The 20,079-nt window shown below is 48.1% G+C and overlaps 1 long non-coding RNA gene across 1 annotated transcript in view; it reads right to left on the reverse strand.

Annotated features, from left to right (window-relative positions):
- Positions 1 to 2,057: 2,057 nt before the first annotated feature.
- LOC122705614 overlaps positions 2,058 to 20,079 on the reverse strand; it is a 33,252-nt gene continuing 15,230 nt past the window's right edge. Inside the window, exons 2-4 of the long non-coding RNA XR_006344161.1 lie at positions 7,197 to 7,374; positions 4,783 to 5,154; positions 2,058 to 2,302 (exon numbers count right to left, since the gene is read on the reverse strand). This is a non-coding gene — a long non-coding RNA (uncharacterized LOC122705614). The remainder of the gene's footprint in view (positions 2,303 to 4,782; positions 5,155 to 7,196; positions 7,375 to 20,079) is intronic.

Raw genomic sequence — 20,079 nt, forward strand, 5'->3', positions numbered from 1 at the left:
CCTGAGCCTGCAGTGGGTTGCGTTACAGGGGAGGAACTTTGAGGTCAGGGAACCCAAGTATTTTATGATGGTCCCTAGGTCCTGACTTCCTCTGCACTGGACACTCAACACTCCTGTACTTTGTTCTGTGGGGAGACACAGTCTCTCTCTAAGACTATTCGCTCTACAAATATCCTTGTGAAGAGAGTCCAGAAAGAAGGCAGCTGGTGCCTCTGCTTATGGGACACCCACAAATGTGGGAGACCCAGGGAGAGTGTTCTCCTGACACATCTGTGAAAATTATCTTCCCACACAATCATGTTTTTCCCATGCTATGGCTGGTTGTTCCCCGATATCCAGTCTCTGCATCTCCAGTCCTGGAACCTCACTTCCTACAACAGCTGAGCACATGGCTTTTCAGAATGACTCCTGTATTTCTCATCTTCTCATGCAGCCAGGTGTGGCCGAGTGACTAAGTTTTGAGCAACAGGCTTTAAGTGTAGCGTGTAACTTCTGAAAAGTGCCCTTCAATGGAGGGAACATGCTGCTTCCTTCTCTTTACTCCTCTTCCATGGTGCCTCCTAACCCTCTCCTCTGCCTTTTTTTTTTCTTCACAGCACATAAAACCATTGACACACTGTTTATTTTGCTTATTTTGTACATTGTCTACCTCTCCATGAGCAGTACTGGGTCATCACAGTCTACTTGTTCCAATTGTTAAATAGACTGAAATATTTCTGTACCAAATGGTGACTAGCCACTGCCCCAAGTTCCCATGTACCCTCGTCCCACCACTCCACGGCACCTCTCTGATACCCAACAGCCTTAGTCTGTTCAGGCTGACCTCACAAAATCCTGTAAACTGGGAGGTCTAAGAACAGAAATTAATTTTCTCACAGTTCTGGAGCACTGAGAAGTCCAATATCATAGTGCTGGCCAAGTCAGTGCTTGGAGGGGGACTCTGGAAAGGGTACTCTTCCAGGCTTGCAGAAAGCCACCTTCTTGTACACACACACACACACACACACACACACACACACAACAGAGGGAGGAACTGAGGGAGAGAAGGAGGAAGAGGGAGGGAATCCTCCAGGGTCTTCCCCCACCCTCAACCCCAGCCAGGGGCTGAACCAGGGCTGTGGCAGTGGAAGCACTGAGTCCTAACCACTGGACCACCAGGGAATTTCCTCCAGTGTCTTTTCTTATAAGAGCACTAATTTCCTCAGACCAAGGCCCCACCTTCACCTTCATGTCCTAGCACATGCCTACTAAGTCACTTCAGTCATGTCCAACCCTTTGTGACCCCATGGACTGTAGCCCACCAGGTTCCTCTGTCCATGGGGATTCTCCAGGCCAGAATACTGGAGTGGGTTGCCATGCCCTCCCCCAAGGGATCTTCCTGACCCAGGAATTGAACCTAGGGGTTGAACTGGCATCTTCTGTCTCTTGCAGTGGTAGGCGTGTTCTTTACCACTAGTGCCACCTGGGAAGCCCCCTCGTGTCCTCATCTAGCCCTAATTACCTCCCAAAGGTCCTATCTCCAAATACCATCACATATGAAGTTAGGGCCTCAACACATAAATTTTGGGAAAACACAGACATTTGGTTCATAACACCAAATAAGCAGGCATCAACTCATGCAGTAGGGGGCTTCCACGTCCTGCTTATGCACTAGGGCCAGTGACTTCCTGGTTAATCAGTGCCCAGGCTACACCCTGACGTGCTCCAAAAGGACCTCCTGCTTGATGCATGCTGGATTCTAGGATGACTCCAAGCCTTTCCATTGTCCATATTGAACTCAAGAGGAGCTGGGGTCAGATTTTTAATAAGTGAAAATTGGGGGAAATATTGAGCAGCAATGTTCTGCTCTTTTTAAAACAAAGGACTTCTTAGAACATTTTCTCAAGTCCTTCCAGCTTTCTTCCCAGGTGAAGAGAGGGTGACTGAACAGAAACAGAGAAAGGGAATCACTCTTTTTTTCCCTTGAGATAAGTGATTGCCAGAACCTTCCTTATGTCCATGCGAGGAGTCAGAGAATGCAGAAGAGGCAATGGCAAGTAAGAGGCTGGGGAGGGAAATCAGGCCCATCAGTCAGCTCAGAGCCATGAACATTTTCCCACTCACCTTGCCTCCCTGGAGTCCCCTCTGTGTGAATGAATGATTTAAAGGCATGCATGGATTACACGAAGAAATGTGTAAGCTCTGTGTCTCAAGCAGTTTCTTCAAGTGTGATGTGAAGACAGCAGAGGACAACAGGTGTGATCTCCTTGGGACAGGAGGAGCAGGGCAGGATGACCTGAGGAGGTGAGCTGTGAGCTGAGACCTGAAGGATGAGAAAGAACCACCCATTGAAAGCGCGGTCTGGGCAGTGGCCCAGAGAATCTCAGAGGCCGAGTTGACTGTGTAATCTGCTAAACCCAGTACAGACAAAAATGCAGGCCCCCAGCCAGGGGTAGGGCAGTCTCCCCTCCCCCACCCACAACAGACGGGGGGGCTCCCCAAAGAACTGCAACCTCTGTCCCAGGACACGATGGACACCTGGATCCAGTGATTTCAAGAGCTGTGGGGCTGCCAGCCTGGGCGGAAATGACGTCACATCAGGTGTCTGTCTCCAACCCCCCCTACAGCTCTGCCCAGGGTGAAGGGCACCAGCAGAATGTGGGCTTGCCAGTGTGCCTGATCACAGCTCCTGGCAGAGGGAGGCTGTGGCCATAGGCAGGAAGGGGAGGGCAGGTGGGACGGGGGTCCAGGGAGCGGGGAGGCGGCAGGACCAGAGGAGAACTGAGGCTCTAAGCCCAGTGCAGATGGTGTGCTCCGTTGTCCCATCTAACTTCACTTGTAAAACAAATTCTAAGATAATTACTGGGAGTTCCCTTGTCACCTAGTGGTTAGGGTTCCAGGCTTTCACTATCGTAGCCCAGGTTCAATTCCTAATCAGGGACTGAGATCCCACAAACTATAAAACATGGCCCCTGCAAAAAAGATAATTACTAAGAACTGCAAGATGGTAATCACAGAGCATTAGACCCCAGGCAGAGGCCCCCTTTCAGAGGGCAGGACCCTGCAGGGCTGCACTGGTCACCGACCCATGAAGCCAGCCCCGCTCAAAACTGAGCGGCAGCCGGCAGGACCGACCTCAGGGAACAGGGGCCAGCAGACGAGGGGCAGGGGCCACAGAACATCAGGGCCTGTTAGTCACTGTGAAGATTGCGAAATCTGGCCTTTGACCAGTGACAGCCCACCCAAGGGTTCCGAGCAGATGAGTGACATTTTAAGGTCAGTCTGGTTGTGCAGTGAAGGGTGGCAGCGTGGCTGACCTTGTCCAGGCAGGAGACGATGGGGACTGAACACTGGCAGAGGCCGTAGAAACAGAGAGAAGTGGACAGATGCGAGACACGTTTAAGACAGAGTCAAAGAAACAGGAGACAAAGTGATCAAGGAAGCAAGAGTCCAGAGTGGGAAGGTTTGACCAGGCAGCCACTGAAGCCACAGAGAAGGAAGATCGCAAAAGCCTGTGCAAGGGCTACCCTAGACCTGCCCCAATCCTGCGTCCCCAGAATCTCAGTTTTGTGGACATTACTTGTTGGTTGCCTTGTTCTCGTTATCTGGCTGAACCAGGTAGAATGAGCTGAGCTCCTCTCGGTCCTCCTAGCAAGATGGACCCCTCCTGCCCAATCTTTCCCTGGAGACACTAGCCCGGAGGCCTCGACTTGTCAGCGGGTGGGACGCCTTGCCTGAGCAAGCCAGCAGAGGCGGCTGAGGATACCTGTCCTTCCCTCGCACACCCAGCATGATGGCTCTGCATCTTAAAACCCATGTCCAATAATGGGAACAAGTCGGGCCCACAGGATGAGTGGGAAAGAGAACAATGGTTCTGTCTGTGACATCAGCCTGAGCCTCGGTTATGGTTATCCCCATTGTGAAGAGTGGCCTTCCCGGTCCCTGCCCCTTCTCTGTGGTTCTGAACAACCGCGAGGAGGCTGGGTCCGGCTGTTCTCCCAAGCAGAGGTCTGTGGTGGGGTTTCTACGTTCACTCAAATATCAGTGACAAAGAAACCTCAAGGTCTCCTTTTTGAAAACTCATGAGAAATTTCTGACAGGGGAAGAGGCACCAAGGAGAAGCGGGGATGGGAAGACAGGAGGGTTAGGGAGGAGGGGAGCACCTAGTGAGAGCTGCCAGCCATAAGAAGGACTAAGGAATGAGTCCTTGCAGGCTTTGCCGGTGCAGCCGCAGTCCTCGCTTGACCTAACCATCTGTCCCTTTATAGCCATTATTAAAAGCCATCATTTTCTCCCTTTCTGGTGGCAAGTTTAGTGGAAAGAAATTCAACTAAAAGTAATGTTTTAAACCTATTAATTTGGAGTAGCCAAAAAGAAAAGGAGCCCACCAAAGATAAAAAATGCATGCCTTTGTTTCCTGTTAATTAGGCCAAAGGAATCTCTCCCCTTCGAATTACTGAGCTTTACTCCTTGCATGAAGTGCTGTCTGGCCCCAGGGCTGTTCTCAGAGCACTCAGGACAGTTGTTTAACTGAGGACAAACAGCAAGGTGGGGTCCAAATTTTTTCTCAGAGGGCCTGTAAGAAATGAATAAGAATTCTCAGGAAAAACAAGTTTGGGAAAGCATTGGGTTCAAAGAAAGCGAGTTTCTTGATCTAAGAAAGAAATGTGTTTGAGAACCTTAAATATATGCGCAATGTGGCTCACCAAGAAAGGTTTGGAAGATGCTATTGATTTCCCACTTAATACTCATCCTGGCCCCCACTTTACTGTTCGGATAACCTGGAGTGTTTTGGTTAAATACCTGTTTACTTTGTGGGCTCCTCCCAGTCCTGAAGGCCGGTTGGTTTGAACCATCCCTGGAGGGGCGGTGTTTGCCTTTTTAAGCAGGAGCTTGAAGTACAGCCCTGCCCACAGGCAAATCGGGCTTTTGGACTCCCAGGAAGTTGTTCCTCCCTCTCAAAGCAAAACACAAGACTGTACTTGTCTCTTCTGTCTCTTGACACTAGCACAGGAAGACGTGAGCTTGGAACTGCTGCAATCAGATCGGGATCTTGAGGGGAAGGCCTGGACCACCCAGAGACACGGTTCTCCATCCCTGGTGTTATTCAGCTGTTGCTTTGGGTTTTTTCCTTCCGTGTTCATGAGTGTACTGTGTCTTTCAGCTCACAGCATCCTGAAACCAAAGGGGACACAGCAAAGGGGACATTCTCAAATGCTTTTGACCACAGATGGTCCCTCCAACTGGTGTTTACTGAGAATGCTGTGGGTAAGGCCCCGGGATGAGGGGCGGGGCACTGGGGGAGTCAGTAACTTCAGTTCTGCTTTGGGTTCTGAGAATTGCATGAGCTCTTGGCCTTATTTTCAACCCTGTGAGAAGACTACACAAGTCTAGTATCTAAGATGCTGTCAGACAGAGTAGGGGTGTCATAAATCATCGCTGTTAATAAAATGGGGGCAGGGGAGGAGTAGTCCAGTTTCAAATCTCATTTCTGCCTAAGAGTTCTAACTATTCCGAAAGTAAAGCCTATGTTCTCTGGCCCCTACCAGCTTATAGCACCCTCTAGCCCTACATGCAAGCAGGCAAAAGATCAAGTAGGTACCGTAGATGTCCAAGGTGAGCACCCTGGCTCTAGGGCCTGCAGTCCCTCATTCTTGCACTAAAGCAAGCCCAGGTTCTGCTGGGAGGCTCCCTGGAGGCAGCATCCTTCCTTAGTGCATGCTAATGGCTCCGGGACACTCCTCAGTGAGAACTTCTACTAATACCAATTGCCTGACCTGTCCTAGAAGGTCAATCTCCAGTCTAGATACTCATGAGGATGCCAAGTGATTGAGCTCCGTCTTGTCCAGGGCTCCAGCTGAGACTCAAAGCTGCAGGAGTCAGATAACTGACCCAGGCTTTGCTCTCCTCTCTCTCTCCATCCCTCTGGCCCATTGTGACATTTGATTTGTATGTGTGTGTTACATCTCTAGAAGAAGATTCCCAGGGTTTTCCCGCCTGTGTGTTTTTATCTGTGATGCCAGCTGAGGTCATCACTACTACAGTGAACCCAAAAGGCTGGGGCAGATGGTCCTGCTGTTACCAAACGCACATGCATGTGACTGACACAGAGTGAGGCCAAACAAACAGTCGGAGTTTGGAGCAGAGAAAGGTTTACTGCAGGGCAAAGCAAGGAGAACAGGTGGCTTGTGCTCAACGATGCTGACCTCCCTGACGGTTTCAGGGAGACGTTTTTATAGATAAAGTTTGGGGGGAGGGATGCAGGGTGTGAGACCGTCCTCTGACTGGTTGGTGGTGAGGTAACAGGGTGATGTTCCAGGACTCTTGTGCTTCAGCCTAAAGTTACCATCCTCCACCTGGGAGGGGGGCCTTAGTTCCTGTAGAAGAACTCAGAGATATGTTCTTGGTTTTGCATACATTCCTAGAGGAGGAACTAGAACTCTACTCTATTTTACTGCATTTTTTTTTTTTTTCGACTGCTCTTTCTTTGTTTCTGCCTTCTCTCCTTTCCCTGATTAGCAATTGTTTGGATCTGCCCTTTGGAAGGAGGAGGTCTAGGAGGCCAAAACCTGTTTCCTACAAACAAGAAACAGGGGACACAAGGGCTTATGTATCCGGAAGGGTCCCACTCATTTTCCCTGCCATTGTTCTCTATCTTTGAGTTGCATATCAAATCTGGGGCTCTACCTACACTTGTTTAATGTGCCAGTGAGGTTCATAAAAATGTTCCCAGCTCTGTAACCAACAATGATTTCAAAATTTCCAGTGTAACCATGCTTCATCATTGCAGAAACCAGGCAATGACTGCAGAGCCTGGCCTTAAATGAACCTGGTGTTTGCCTTTCTTTTCAGCATTGTTGATGCTCTTGAGCTCATCAGCCTGGACATTCACGGGTGCCGTCATGGTGGCATGGAGGGTCGTGGGAAGACTGGGGCTTTGCTCAGTTGCATTTGGGTCAATGAACATCATGGAGAGGGAGTGACTATGAGTGTGTGTGTGTGCGTGCTGTGTGTGTGCACGCGTACGCATGCACACCTCACCCAGACACAGTCATAACTCTGTAGAAACACCTCTGAGTATTTAGAGGAAGGAGTGTGGTAGACCAGACAAGTATTCTTATTCATTTTTTACACACCAAAAACCTCAGGTTCAGAGAGGTACACGGGGCTGCCCAAGGTGACAGAAATTAGTGGTAGAGTCGCTTGTGAGAACAGACCTCTGGCTCCCAGGTGTTGCAGACTGCATGACTTTCTTCTGATTGGCTGGTGGTGAGGCAGCGCAGTGATGGGTTGGAAATTTTAATCATCGACCTTCCATTTCCAACGTGTCTGGAGTCTACGTGCTTTTGGCCAGCATGTAGTCACCACCCTCCACTGGGATGGGGGTCTTAGTTTCTGCAAAACAAGTCAAAGATATGTGCCAGGTTGTTCTGTTTACCCCTTGAGGAGGAACTAGGATTCTGTTTTATCACTGAACTGGTGTTTAAAATACCATTGCTTTTCTTGCTTGACTGCTTTTCCTTTGTTTCTGCATTCCCCCCTTCCCTAATTAGTAACTGCTTATGTCTGCTCTTTGAAACTCCAGGAAAGCCTACGAAATTATAAAGTCTTTTTCTGTAAATAAAAAATGGGGAACATGGAGAGGTTTTTTATCCAGGACGGCCCCATAGCATCCTGCTCCATTTTGATCCCCCCTTTTCTTTGATGCTCCTCAATCCTGAGGGGAACAGGTTCAGAACAAGAAAGGGAATAAAGTTTTGAGTAGGAAAAAAAAACTTTTTTTGAGTAGAGAGGTTAATTGTAAATTTAGCAGGGAAACTTGATTTTAAGGGGACTCAGTTTTATTATCTCATTGAAGAAAGAAGTCATTCAGAGAGGACGTTCCTGGAGCCAGGCAAGATACAGCAAAGGTCAAAGAGAAGAACCGGGAAGAGCAGGGTGTGTGGGGAGAGAGTGGGTGAGGCAAGGAGGTGGCTGTGACCTCACCTAAGAAGTGGGGGGTGGGGGGTGGCGCATGAAGGGCCTGGTAAAGTGAATGAGGAGCTTGGGTTCCTTCCCTGGATCGCACAGTCTCAGGGTGGATACCCTCCCATCAGAATCCCTGGACACTGAGAATGTTAAGAATGTTCATCCTTAGGCTTCACCTAGCAGATTCTGGATTGACCAGCCTTTAGAGGAGCTCAGATCTGCATTTTAAAGAAGCTCTCAAGGTGATTCATAGGCAAATCGAAGTTTGCTAATCTATGTTGGGCAATTAAAGAATTAAAGGGTTTTAGACTTTCAGATGGGATGGGCGAGAGGCGGGAACAAGATTGAATTTGCATTTCCATTGCAGTTTCAGTGGATCTCCTGGAAATCAGAGGAGGACAGTCTGGAAGCAGGGAGGCTGGTGGTTGTACAGCCCAGAGAGGCTGAGGCTGTTGGACCAGAATCTTGGCACTCAGAAGGAAGAGGAGAGCGAACTCAAATATTTATCAGTGACTCATCCATGAATTACTGGTAGATCCCCAGTCTTGGGCATACAGGTGTAAGAGAGGTGATGAATTTGATTTTAGACTGGCCAAATTTGGGGGACGTCCAGGAAGAGAAGGACATCAGGCACTTGGAGTTCAGAGCCTGAAGTTCGGTGCAAGGACCAGGTCTGGGTATGGATTTGGAAGTCAGCAGCTTGCAGTGTATTTACCATTAAACATCATGGTGGACTTCGTATTGCCAGCAACAGGCTTTTCAGACTTTCCCAGGGGAAAGGCAGTCTGAGTACTAATTTTGCCAGAAGTCAATACTATTGTCAACAATGATGTTGATGCATTGTGTATACAGAGGGCAGACTCTTCCTAGAGAATCTTGAGCACAGGGGAAACTAAGTTCTCCCCTCATTGTAAATTCCAGCTCTAACCTCCCAGAGTTGGCCTGAAGAAGGAGGAACGCAGTAAAAGGATCTATCACATCCATCTTTCTCTGTGATTTGACCTTATAATGCACATTTTCTGAATCCAAGGGCAAATCATGCCAAATAGGGTAGCATCTGCTCTCCTAAATTTCTCACTCCCTTCACTTGGGGAGTGCTGTGCTACATTCTAGTCCTTCAGGCACCCACACTTGGTTGGAAGAGACAACAAAGGAGATGGACATCCATGGTACACTGTGTTGAGTGCACAAAAATCTAAATAAACTTGGGTTTTTAGGGAAGGCTTATTGGAAAAGGTAACACCTGTTATATTTTGAAGGTGAAGTAGATTTTGGGTGGATGATGAATGGAGGTGGGGGAGAAGATGCATTCTAGGAAGATAAAACAGCATGTGCAAGGCCCAGGATCACAACCTAGGATGTTGTCAGGGTACAGTGGGTGATCAGATGGAGCTGGAGCAAAAAGGAAATACGGGACATAGACTGGAAATGAGCCTGAGTGAGGAGAGGGACAGGTCCTGGGCTGGGGGTTGGCTTATATGCAAAGATGTGAAAGTGAAAGTCACTCAGTCGTGAGTCATTCTTTGCAACCCCATGGACTGTAGCCCACGAGGCTCCTCTGTCCGTGTAATTCTCCAGGCAAGAATACTGGAGTGGGTAGCTGTTTGTTACCTTCTCCGGGGGATCTTCCCAACCCAGGGATGGAACCCAGGTCTCCCACATTGCAGATGGATTCTTTACTGTCTGAGCCACTAGGGAAGCCCAAGAATACTGGAGTGGGTAGCCTATCCTTTCTCCAGGGAATCTTGCTGACCCAGGAATTGAACCAGGGTCTCCTGCATTGCAGGCAGATTCTTTATCAACTGAGCTACTAGCAAAGCCCTATATGCAAAGATATATAACTTGGAAAATAATCTTTAAAACACTAAGATGCCGTTTAAGGAGGGGCACTAGCTGTGACAGCCAGCTGTGGGGTGCACTGGTGAGGAACAGGCGGGATGCTTTTGCAGTAATCACCCAGGCATGACAGGGACTTGAACCGAGATGGAGCAGGCTCAAGTCTCAGCTCCTTCTGATGGCCCAACCCTCAAACACATCCGTGCTTCTCCCCTCATCTGGCAGCCAAATGAGCCACCGTCTCCTGATTCTGGGTTCCACAGTAGACAATGACTAGTCTTGCTGCTTCCACACTCATATTTCACAACCTGTTACCTACGGGGAAGCCAAAATGAACTTTTAACAGTGTATCTGTCCCTTCTCTGCTTAAAACCCTTCAGTGGCTTTCCATCGACTGCTCCTGGAATAAAATCCAGGCTCCTTCCCCCAGTGCCTTTGAGCTGGCCCCTCCGGCCTGTCTAGCCTTGTTTCCAGTCACACAGTTTGTCGTTGTCTCTATTCCCTAACTCCTGGCCCTTCTTTCTATTCCTTAAACTTGCCTGGCTCTTTTCATTTAGAGCTTTTGTGCTAGCTCTCCCTCCTGCCTGGATCTTCACACGCTGGCAACCCTTGCCTTTCCAGTTGCAATTTAAATATCTCTTCCTCAGATAATTCCTTGAAAATCCCCTCAATCTACAGGAGCTACTCAATGGTTCTCTATCAGATCACCCTGTTTCAGCTGTCTGAGCAGCTTTTACTACCATCTGGCGTTTTTTCTGTTTATCTGCCTACCTATCTATTGTCTCCCTCCCCTGCAGTCGATGATCTTCAAAACTGGCCACCACCAATTCTTTCTCTCATTGTGCATACAGGCTACTCCACTCATCATGAGGTGGGGTGTGATTCTCCTTTCATTGAATCTGGACTTTTGATTTCTTATTATTTGCCTTGACTGACAGAATGCAGCAGAAATGATGCTCTCCCAGTTCTGGGCCTAACTTTTAAGAAGTCTATCAGCTTCCACTTTTACGCTTGGGAGCTGGCTGCCATGTGATGAGGCTGACCACCTGGAGACTGCCATGCTGTGAGGAGGCTCAGGCTTCTGTGTGGAGGAGCATGGAAGTGACAGATGTGTAGTGACACCTGAATGTAGATGAGTGATCCCAGCTGACACCCACGGAGGCAGAAGAGCTGCCTAACCTGCCCGTGACCAGTTCCCGACCAGAGAAAGATGAGACATAGTCAGCCCTTGTCTGAAGTCACTACAGTTTACAGGTTCATTGCAAAGCAGTAGGTAACTGAAACCTCTTCCCACTAGAATGAAGCTTCACCAGCATTGCCTAGCAGTCTCTGGCACATGCATAGACTCAGTAGGTATTTGTTGAATGCATAAATTTGGGGGAAATGGAGTGGACCTTAGACCAGAAATCTCAATAAAGCAAAAATGTTGATGTTGACATTGTGAGTGCCGGTAACCAAGTTTAGAGGTATTGGAGTTTAACATTTCAGTTCTGAGTTTTGAGGACATACAGGATATGTATGTTGAAGTGGAGAGAGGGATAGGTCCTTGAAGTTGAGGAGGTAGACAACATAAGGCTAGGACACCCATGAGAAAAATTAAACTCTCCCAGGTTGATGGCAGGACTAGCTGTGGGGAAAGGCCCTAGAAGCTTCCACTTGAGAATTGTGAGAGGTCCACAGGGGAGGCTAGTGTCCTTGGAAAGATCTAATTTCAACCAAGGCAAAAAGGAATCAGTAAAGAGTCTGCCCACAGGAGTAGGATGGAGAGTCAGCTCACAATGAAACAGAGGAGGGCAACCCAAAGAGAGTTGTCAGGGAAGGCTGTGAGGGGAGACAAGCTGGGGGGCTGGTGCTGGAGGGGGTGTCAGAAAGCCATGCCGGGCCGAGAGTCGAGCAGAGCACAGATGAAGGTTTCACTCTGGGAAGAAGTGAAGGGTGACTGGGGTAAGATCACAGGGAAGGTAAGTGGCCTTAAGATTCTGGCCAGGCTGGAGGTATAAAATTTGGTTTTCCTGCCAGCACACCCAGAGGATAGATAATGTTTGCTACTGGCAGTAAAGTCAGCAGTCTGAGGATTTGCTCAGGATTCCAAAAGTAATGTGAAGGAATATAGTTTGGGTGTGGTTAGGCCCAAGTCGGTAAACACCCAACTGGATTGCTGGCCTTGACACAGCCCCTCTGAGCAGGGGGCGTGGGGGGCACGGGCAGGCTGAGCCCTGAGTGCGGCTCAGAGGAACTTGCGCGCTCTGCAGAGCTTGGCTTTACACGAAGGGTTGGCATGGCTGGTCGGAGTTACCCATGCGGGACCGTTACCCTGGCAGTCTGTGGAAAGGTGAACTGGGTTGAGTCGCATCTTTTCAAATCCTTTGAAACAAAAAACTTTATTCTTATTTTTTCATAGTATAAAAGTAAAACGTGCTTAACTGAGAAACTTTGTTTTCAAATGTCCAAAGCAAAAAGGCCCTCTACCTCATGCTCCTCATCCCTGTCTGCTTCTGCATACAAAACAATGAACACAAGTAAGAGATACGTCCCTATAAATTCTCGTTTTAATAATGTGGTCACAGTCTCCCTGGGCTATTCTATTTCTTGCCCTGATTCTCAAGTCAAATGGAACCAAGCAAAGAATGGGTGATAGAGCTCAACAATGGATTCCTTCAAGCCCTGCAGATCTATTACTCAAACTGAAAGGTATTTATTAAGCTTTGACCCACAGGACTGTTTTGATTACAAGTGACTGAAATCCAAGGTAAGCGGATTTAGGCCAAGAAGGAAAGTTAGTGGTTTATACAAATGAAAAGGAGAAGTCCAGAAGATCAGCTCAGTCAGTTGCTTAAATGATGCTGGCAAGAATCTCTCCCCTAAGTGCCCTATCTTCTCGACTCTGATTTTTCAGGGTCAGCTTTATCTCAGGCAGGATTTCCTCCAATTAGCAATCCCCAGGGACTCTAGGTTAACTTCCTGGTGACTTAGCACCAGCAAAAAGATACCTCTTCACCTACATCAAAATTCTGAGGTACAGTTCTCATTGGTTGGGCTTGGGTCACATGCCCTTCCCTGAACTAATCGTAACCTGGAGGACGCAGTGCTCTCATTGGCCAGCCCAGGATCACAGGCCCATTGGAAGCAGCAATGGTGGCATCAGTCCCACACAAGCCACAGAGAAACAAAAACTGCCATTACCGCAAGGAGGGGCGTGGCATGCACAGCTGATGCAAACAACAGCTGCTAACCACCGGGTTCATGGATGCGTTACCTGTGCAGTCACACGGGGCCCAGTGCTTAGAGGGACCCCGTGCTTGGTTTAAAGCTGCTGTCACCAGTCTGAAATTCTTCACAATTTTTGAAGGAGGGCCCCTTCAGAGTCTGTGACTGCACATTTTTTTTTCATTTTCCCCTGGATCCTACAAATTATGCGGCCAATCTTGCTGCCACACGACTGTGTGTACTGGGAAGGCTTCCACAAATGTTAAGACACAGTTCCCTCAGAGACAAGGAAACACAGGGCACATTTGGGAAAAAGCCGGCCTTGGCCTGTGCTGGTTGAAATCTATAAGGAAATAGTGGAAACTTATTTTATTCGTTCATTCACTTACTTATTCATTTCAATCCCTGGTGGCTCAGATGATAAAGAATATGCCTGCAATGCAGGAGACCTGGGTTCAATCTCTGGGTCAGGAAGATCGCCTGTAGCAGGGAAGGGCAACCCACTCCAGTATTCTTGCCTGGAGAAGTCCATGGACAGAGGAGCCTGGTGGAATCCATGGGATCCAAAATTCTTTGGGGTCCATGGGTCACAAAGAGTCAGACGCAACTGTGCACACACACACACATTCATTTAAAGCCTTATTGAGGAGGTCCTGCTACTTCTAAGGAGCAGAAAGAGAAAAACAAATGACTGGCAAGGTCCTCCAGAGGCTCATAGTGTGTTGAAAGTGGAGATGTGTACACATACACAGCATAGCAGTGGAAGGGTTGTGATGAAAAAGCAGGGAAAGCTGCCAGGACACACAGAGGACACCACCACCCAACCCGGAGTGGGGATCGATCCGCTTAGTCCCAGTAGGGGAGGCGTACGGTTGACCAAGAGAAGCCGAAGTCACATAGTAGGTTAAGCTTCTTTGTTGACAACTGATAGGGAAATTCAGGGAGATGGTTCCATAGAGCAGGAGACATCGTGTAACATGCTTCCAGATGGAGCTTGTGGATAAGCAGGTGTGTAACACTCCTCTGGACCACCATCACTCCCCCAGTCCCCATCCTGGCCACTGAATATGCTTCGCCTGACGATTCCTGAAATCCAGTATCAGTCCTAAATGTCAAGACTTTTGAAGTGATCAACTCAGCAAGCGAAATATTTTTTACGTCTCGGGAAGACTACAGTAAATGACTTGAATGACCCAATAAGGAGACAACATTGAAACAACTGAAACCCTCTGACCCCTGAAATCTTCATGTATCTGAGCCATTTTCACCCTGTTTTAAGAAATGAATGACTTATCCCCATATACCTGCTTCATTTCTTGAGAGTCTGGGCACAAACAGACTCCCACTGGGCAGTGGGACCTTTCTCTTTCTCCCTTTTGAGAATTGTCATGGACTTGGGTTTTTCAGGCTCATCTCATTTCAGTTAGCTATGATCATCATCTTCTCAAAAAATTACAATTCACTCAAAAATTTAAACTGAAAAAAAAAATTGCTCAAAAAATAAAACTTGAACAGGTCTCCTGCCCTCAAGAAACTTACATTCATTTTGATAAAACAATGTCTAACACACAGCAAGTATAATAAGAGAACAAGGCAGCATGTGAGTGTCTGAGGCTGTCCTGTCTCAGAGTTGGGCAGCATCCTTCTTCCCAGACAGTTCTTTGAATGCACTGAATGGCTTAGGAGCTGAGAAGTGTCCTCTGCAAAGAAAAGTTGGGTTTGGTCCACAGCTGGGTTCAGAGACCTACAGACATGTTAGGGGGAAGGGTATGCCTGACTGTATGAAGCTGGGGAGGAAGAAGAAGCAGGATTAGGGAGGACAGGTGATCGAGGGGCAGGGTCACTCCTGGACCCATGGGAGCCCTCCCACCAGCAACAAGAAAAGGCTGCAAAGCAACGAATCACTGGAACACTTAGGGACTTAAAGTGACAGTTATTTTATTCTTAACATGGTGGTTCTGGGGGTTCACTGGAATCAGGGAGGTGTTTCTTGCTCAGGGCTTCTGATCTCCAATTTCCTAGGATACAGTCAGATGGTGGCTGCACCTGGAGTCAGCTTTTATGCTGACTGTTGGCCAACACTGCCTCTGGGGCTTTCTGCCAGAACACACCCCTCTGTGTGGACAGGCTCCCTCACCAATATGGCCTCTGGGATCCAAGAGCGAGGTGGGGCTCACCAGGCTTCTGAAGGCATGGGCATCCCCCGCCGATGTTCTGTTCATTGGTCAGGCAGTTTCAGAGACTGGATTCCAAGAGAGGGGATCCAAAGCACCACCTCTGGGTGGAGGTGGGTCAAAGGACTTGGGGGCCACTTTTAAAAATGGAACACTGCATTTTTTGAGTGTGAAGTGTCTTCCCTGAGTTCCTTATTTAATCCTCACAACTATTAAGATTAGAACCAGGTGCAGAAGAGAGACTCAGGGAAACCTAGTGACCTGCTCAAGACCACACAACACTCCAGCTCCAAGGCCTATGTGCTTAACTAATATTCTGTTGGGTTCTCAATACCTGGGGAAAGAGGAGTCTTCAAGGGGCTGAGACCTGTGTGGGTGGGACCCCTGAGCAGTGGTTAAGCTGGGCACTGATGTGAATGTGACCACGCTGGTCCGTAAAGCTTCCTCAGCACTCAGGTAGTATATCGCATGACTGAGCCTTTTCAGTAGAAAGGGATTTGGGGCAGGAAAGATGTTGATGTGGGCTAACCTGTCCATGGAGGCCTCTGTGGGTACTTTCTTCTGCTGGGCCTTGAAAGGCAGGAAGGATCTGAGCTGCAGGGAAGAATGGGAAAGAGCTATGGAAGTGTTCTTGTCGGCTCCTCAAGTTCCAGGCTTCAGTCTTCAAAATGGAAGTCACTTTTCCTGATGCAGGCTATTGGGATCTCATGCCAAAAATAAGCTGTTTCTTCCTTATGTGTCTTCATTTGGGGGACACATGATTTGCCAAAAAGACATTAAGTTCAACTAAAATAGCTTTATCCTACTACACACAAGGCTTATATAGGAGTTGAGTTATTACATGGTCCCGTCACAGAACACAAAGAACTTTCCACAACAGGAAACCTCAGTGGCTTATTCTCTGTTCGCGGGTCTGTTGAAAAGAGCAAGGAGTCATTTGGGAGGGGAAAAAAAATTGGAGTTCCATCTTAATGCTGGCATGATCATGTGGAAGGTCAAAACAAAAACCTACAGCCTTACTTTGTATTCAAAGTTCATTAGCAGAGATTGCATGAGACTCTCTGATCTGGTGGGTCAGGGCACCGAGGCTGCAGGGCCCTTGAGTTTATTTTGCGGCGAGGTTGCTGGGTTTCAGAATAAAGACCTATGCTGAGTGTGTAACTTCCTGCCCCGCTCTTTGCAGTGTCGGCAGGATCTGCATCACCCAGCTGGTCTTGAGGGAGAGAGGATCTGTGGCCACAGTTTTCCAAAATCAACCAAATGGGGACCCAGAAAGAAGAGAGTTCAGAGGCCCATCAACCCTCTGAGGAAATCCTGGAAAACTTTGTGATGAAAAGGCACTTTCTTCCTTAAAGCCAGAGCAATCTGTCAGTGGAACTGAGCCTAGAAGATCTGAGAAGGGCTTGGGCATTGCTGCTCGTGGTGAAGATAAAATAGATGTGTAGGGATGGTGGGGTGTTAGCCCCTGAGCAGCAGAGCATCCAAAGGACCCAGGTTTCTTTTGCATGGAATACACTTACATAGAGAGAGCAAGGCCAAAACTTCAAGTTCAAACGTGACACATCCATTTCCAGCTGGCTACTTAAAAAAAATTTTAACTCAAGAAATCTATGCTAATTGCAGAAAAGGCGTAAAACTGCAGAAAAAAGCCACCTGTAATCCTAATACCAGAAATAATCACTGATATTTTGGTATATTTCCAGACATTTTTCTATGCATATATGTATATTTATATACAAATGGTTATGTTCTGTTACTTGTTCTTTTTCACATAACACTATATCATGAAGTTTTTCAAGTCAAGAAATACATTTCAATGATACATTTCAATAATACAGAGCTGTATTATTTCTTTAATGAATCTTCTACTAGGTCCTAGGATTTGGTCTTTATCATTAATGTTGTTTGTAATTTTTTTGTTATAATAACCAATACTGTAGTGACTACTCTTACTTATTTCCTTAGGATATGCTCCAAAGAATGTAATTGCTAGGTAAAAGCTTATGTGTATTTGTAAGGCTTTTGATACTACATCAGTCAGAATAGGCTAAATCTTGTAACACTCTGCCAAGCTCTGTGGCTTAACACAGTAGAGATTTATTTCTCTCTTACATTGCAGTTCAAAGTAGGTTTTGTGGTTGCAAATGGAAGGAGCTCTGACCTGTCATCTATAATCAAGATTTGGTCATATGATGGCTCCCCATTTGCCAGGACCTTGGAGTTCTTCTCTGGATGCTCTGATTTCAACCAATAGACAAAGGGGTAGGGAGAGAGAGAAAGACATGGAGAATTGCACAGGTGGTTTTAGGTCTAGACTTGGAAGTGACTCTCGTCACTTCCTTTGCCTCTTTCCCTTTGTCCCAAATTCAGTCAAATGAACATTTCTAAATGCCAGGGAGGCTGGGAAATGTAGTCTTTGTGTGTGTCCAGGAGGAAAACACAAGAGTCCAATGGACACAGAGTATTGTCTCTGCCTCAAACTTGCCAACCAGCCAAGCTCTTCCAGCTTATGTTTCTACCACAGGATATGAGATTTCCTATTTCTTTATATCCTCAATAATTAAGAGGCATGTTTTTTGTTCAGCTTTCGGTTGATTGGTGTGTGGCTTTGTTGTTTCTCTGCACCTGGTTCCCTCTTTGGAGATAACCTCGCTGCGATCCGGCCGCTGCCCTCAGGAAAGCCAGGACTCTGCTCTCCTGAGTGCCTTCAGGAGAGCAGCCTCCATCCCTGTGCCCTAGGCTTGTGGCTGAGCCAGACTCAGGTCTGCTCGCCCAAGTCAGCCTGCTGACACCAGGTTGTGGTGAAGGGAAGTGCAGCGTTCATCACAGGGCACCGAGTGAGATGTCTAGGGCAGCTAGTGCTCCAGACTCCCTGGTGGGTTTCAGGAAAGCATCTTTAAAAACCAGGAGAAGGAGAGGCGTCAGAGCCCGGGAGCAGCTTGTACACAGTTCTCTGATTGGTTGATGGTTTGATAACAGGGCGAGGTCCCATTATCAATCCCTGGGCGTCAGTAGGTCTGGGGGCTCTGTGCTCATGGTCATCAAGTAGTTAATTTCTTCCATTTGGTGGGGGTTTTAACATCTATAAAACAGCTCAGGAAATGTGTATCGTCTAGGTACTTCAGAGAGGAGCTACAGCAGAGGATATGGCGGGGTGGGGGTGGGGGCGGTTCTGTCCTGGGAAGGCCCCACAGGGTCCTGCTCAGTTACAATTCTGGGTCTTTTTTTCCCCCTTTTTTGCTTGTTCTTTCCTCTTCCCTTCCTTGCTGTAGAAAAAGGTGTAGCGTGCAGGTGAAGACGACATGGGTGATCCATTCAGGGGACCCGCCCAAGCCTTGGCATCATGCCTGGCTCACTTGGGGACACGGGGAGAAGATTGAAGCTCTGCATTTTCCGTGCCATCTCAGGTGTGTTCCAGCTTATGATACCTTTTCACAGGGGAAAAAAAAAAGAGAACGGAATTGGGAGGCGAACACAACAGCCTGATGCTGACTTGGCGCATGTACCTTGACCCAGTCGTCCAGTGGCTTGTCTTGAGCACTCAGCATTCCACCAGGATAATCTTTCCCCAGTGAGTGGTGGAAGTCGGGAGTAAACTGCTTAGAAATCACAGAGGGACGGCGATAGACTTGTGCAAAGTCTGTGCTCGTCTCTCTTCAAGTGAGCCCATGTTGCCAAATACCAGTACACAGCCAAGCTGTGGTTTCCTCCTTGTTTTGAAATTTGGTTTCCAGAGAGAATGCTTGTGAATGGCTTCTTGTTCACATCTCCCTGTGAGACCGCTAGCTGGTGCCTGATGGTTGTCTGGAGGAGCGAGGTTTCTGATGAGGTCTTTGCAGAGTCTTCACAAAGCATACTCGCCCAGTCCGTCCAGGGAACTGTGCACTTGGGCGTCAGCACAGCAGAGAAATGCAAGCAAGTCAGACCTCCCAGGCAGGCGAAGTTTCTGGGCCTCGGCATTCTGAAAAGCCAAGGACAAGTTGTGTGTCTTCTAAGCTGCACACTCTGAACCCTTCCCCAAGAGGCAGCCATGGTCTCTGAGGGGAAATAATAAGAGCTGGGCCTCCTGGGTGAGTGAGCCCCACCAACTGTAAGCCTGGCTTATGACCTAGAAATGGAAACAGGAAGTGGCTTAGAAATATAGAGTACAGCCAAGGCAGGGCTGCAGTCGAAGTCTCCTCGGGGCAGGAAGTATGCCGTGGGCAGAGGAGAAGCCTGGCATCTTTTCTTTCTCTCTATTACCGTGATGTCCTCCAGCATCATGGCAGGACCGGGCTGTCTAGATGTGGAGTGGGATGTCTTCCTGGGGGTGGTGTAAAGGGAAGGCAGAGGGGGGACAATTGTGGATCAGTGGTCTCTCTCCAGAGTGAACCATCTGTGGAATGCCACAGCCCCTTTCCACCTCATCTCTGCATGTGGATTTGAGTTACTGAGAGTTTTGCTAAGCCTTATAAATCTAAACTCTTAAGGTGCTTTCAGCAAGCACAATCAATCTGATGACTTTCAGTAATTCCTGGAGGGTTCTCTGTGTCCATGGGGGAAGGACTTCTCTGCACTTGTGCCAAGAATCAAGTTCACTGTCATCCCCCGATTCCAAGGAGAGGAGCCAAAGAGAGGAGCCTGGGTGAGGAGGCTGCCCCTGCTCTGGGCATGGCCCTGGGGGATTCTGGTCACAAGTGGCTGATCCAGGTATAGAGGAAGGTCCCACTCAGGGTTACTCCCTCTATAGAATTCCTCCTGAGGATCCTCTTGGGACCAGTTTCTCAAAGTGTGGTCCATAGGCCACCAGTAGCGGATGTGGGAGTAGAAGTAGGGGCTGTTAAAAAGGCTGGTGCTTGAGTGGGACAGGATACAGGTAAACCTATGGCTGATGCAGGTTGATGTTTGGGAGAAACCAACACAATGCTGTAAAAAC

The sequence above is a fragment of the Cervus elaphus genome, chromosome 12 (genome assembly GCF_910594005.1).
Source record: "Cervus elaphus chromosome 12, mCerEla1.1, whole genome shotgun sequence".
In the NCBI taxonomy this organism is placed as follows: Eukaryota; Metazoa; Chordata; class Mammalia; order Artiodactyla; family Cervidae; genus Cervus; species Cervus elaphus.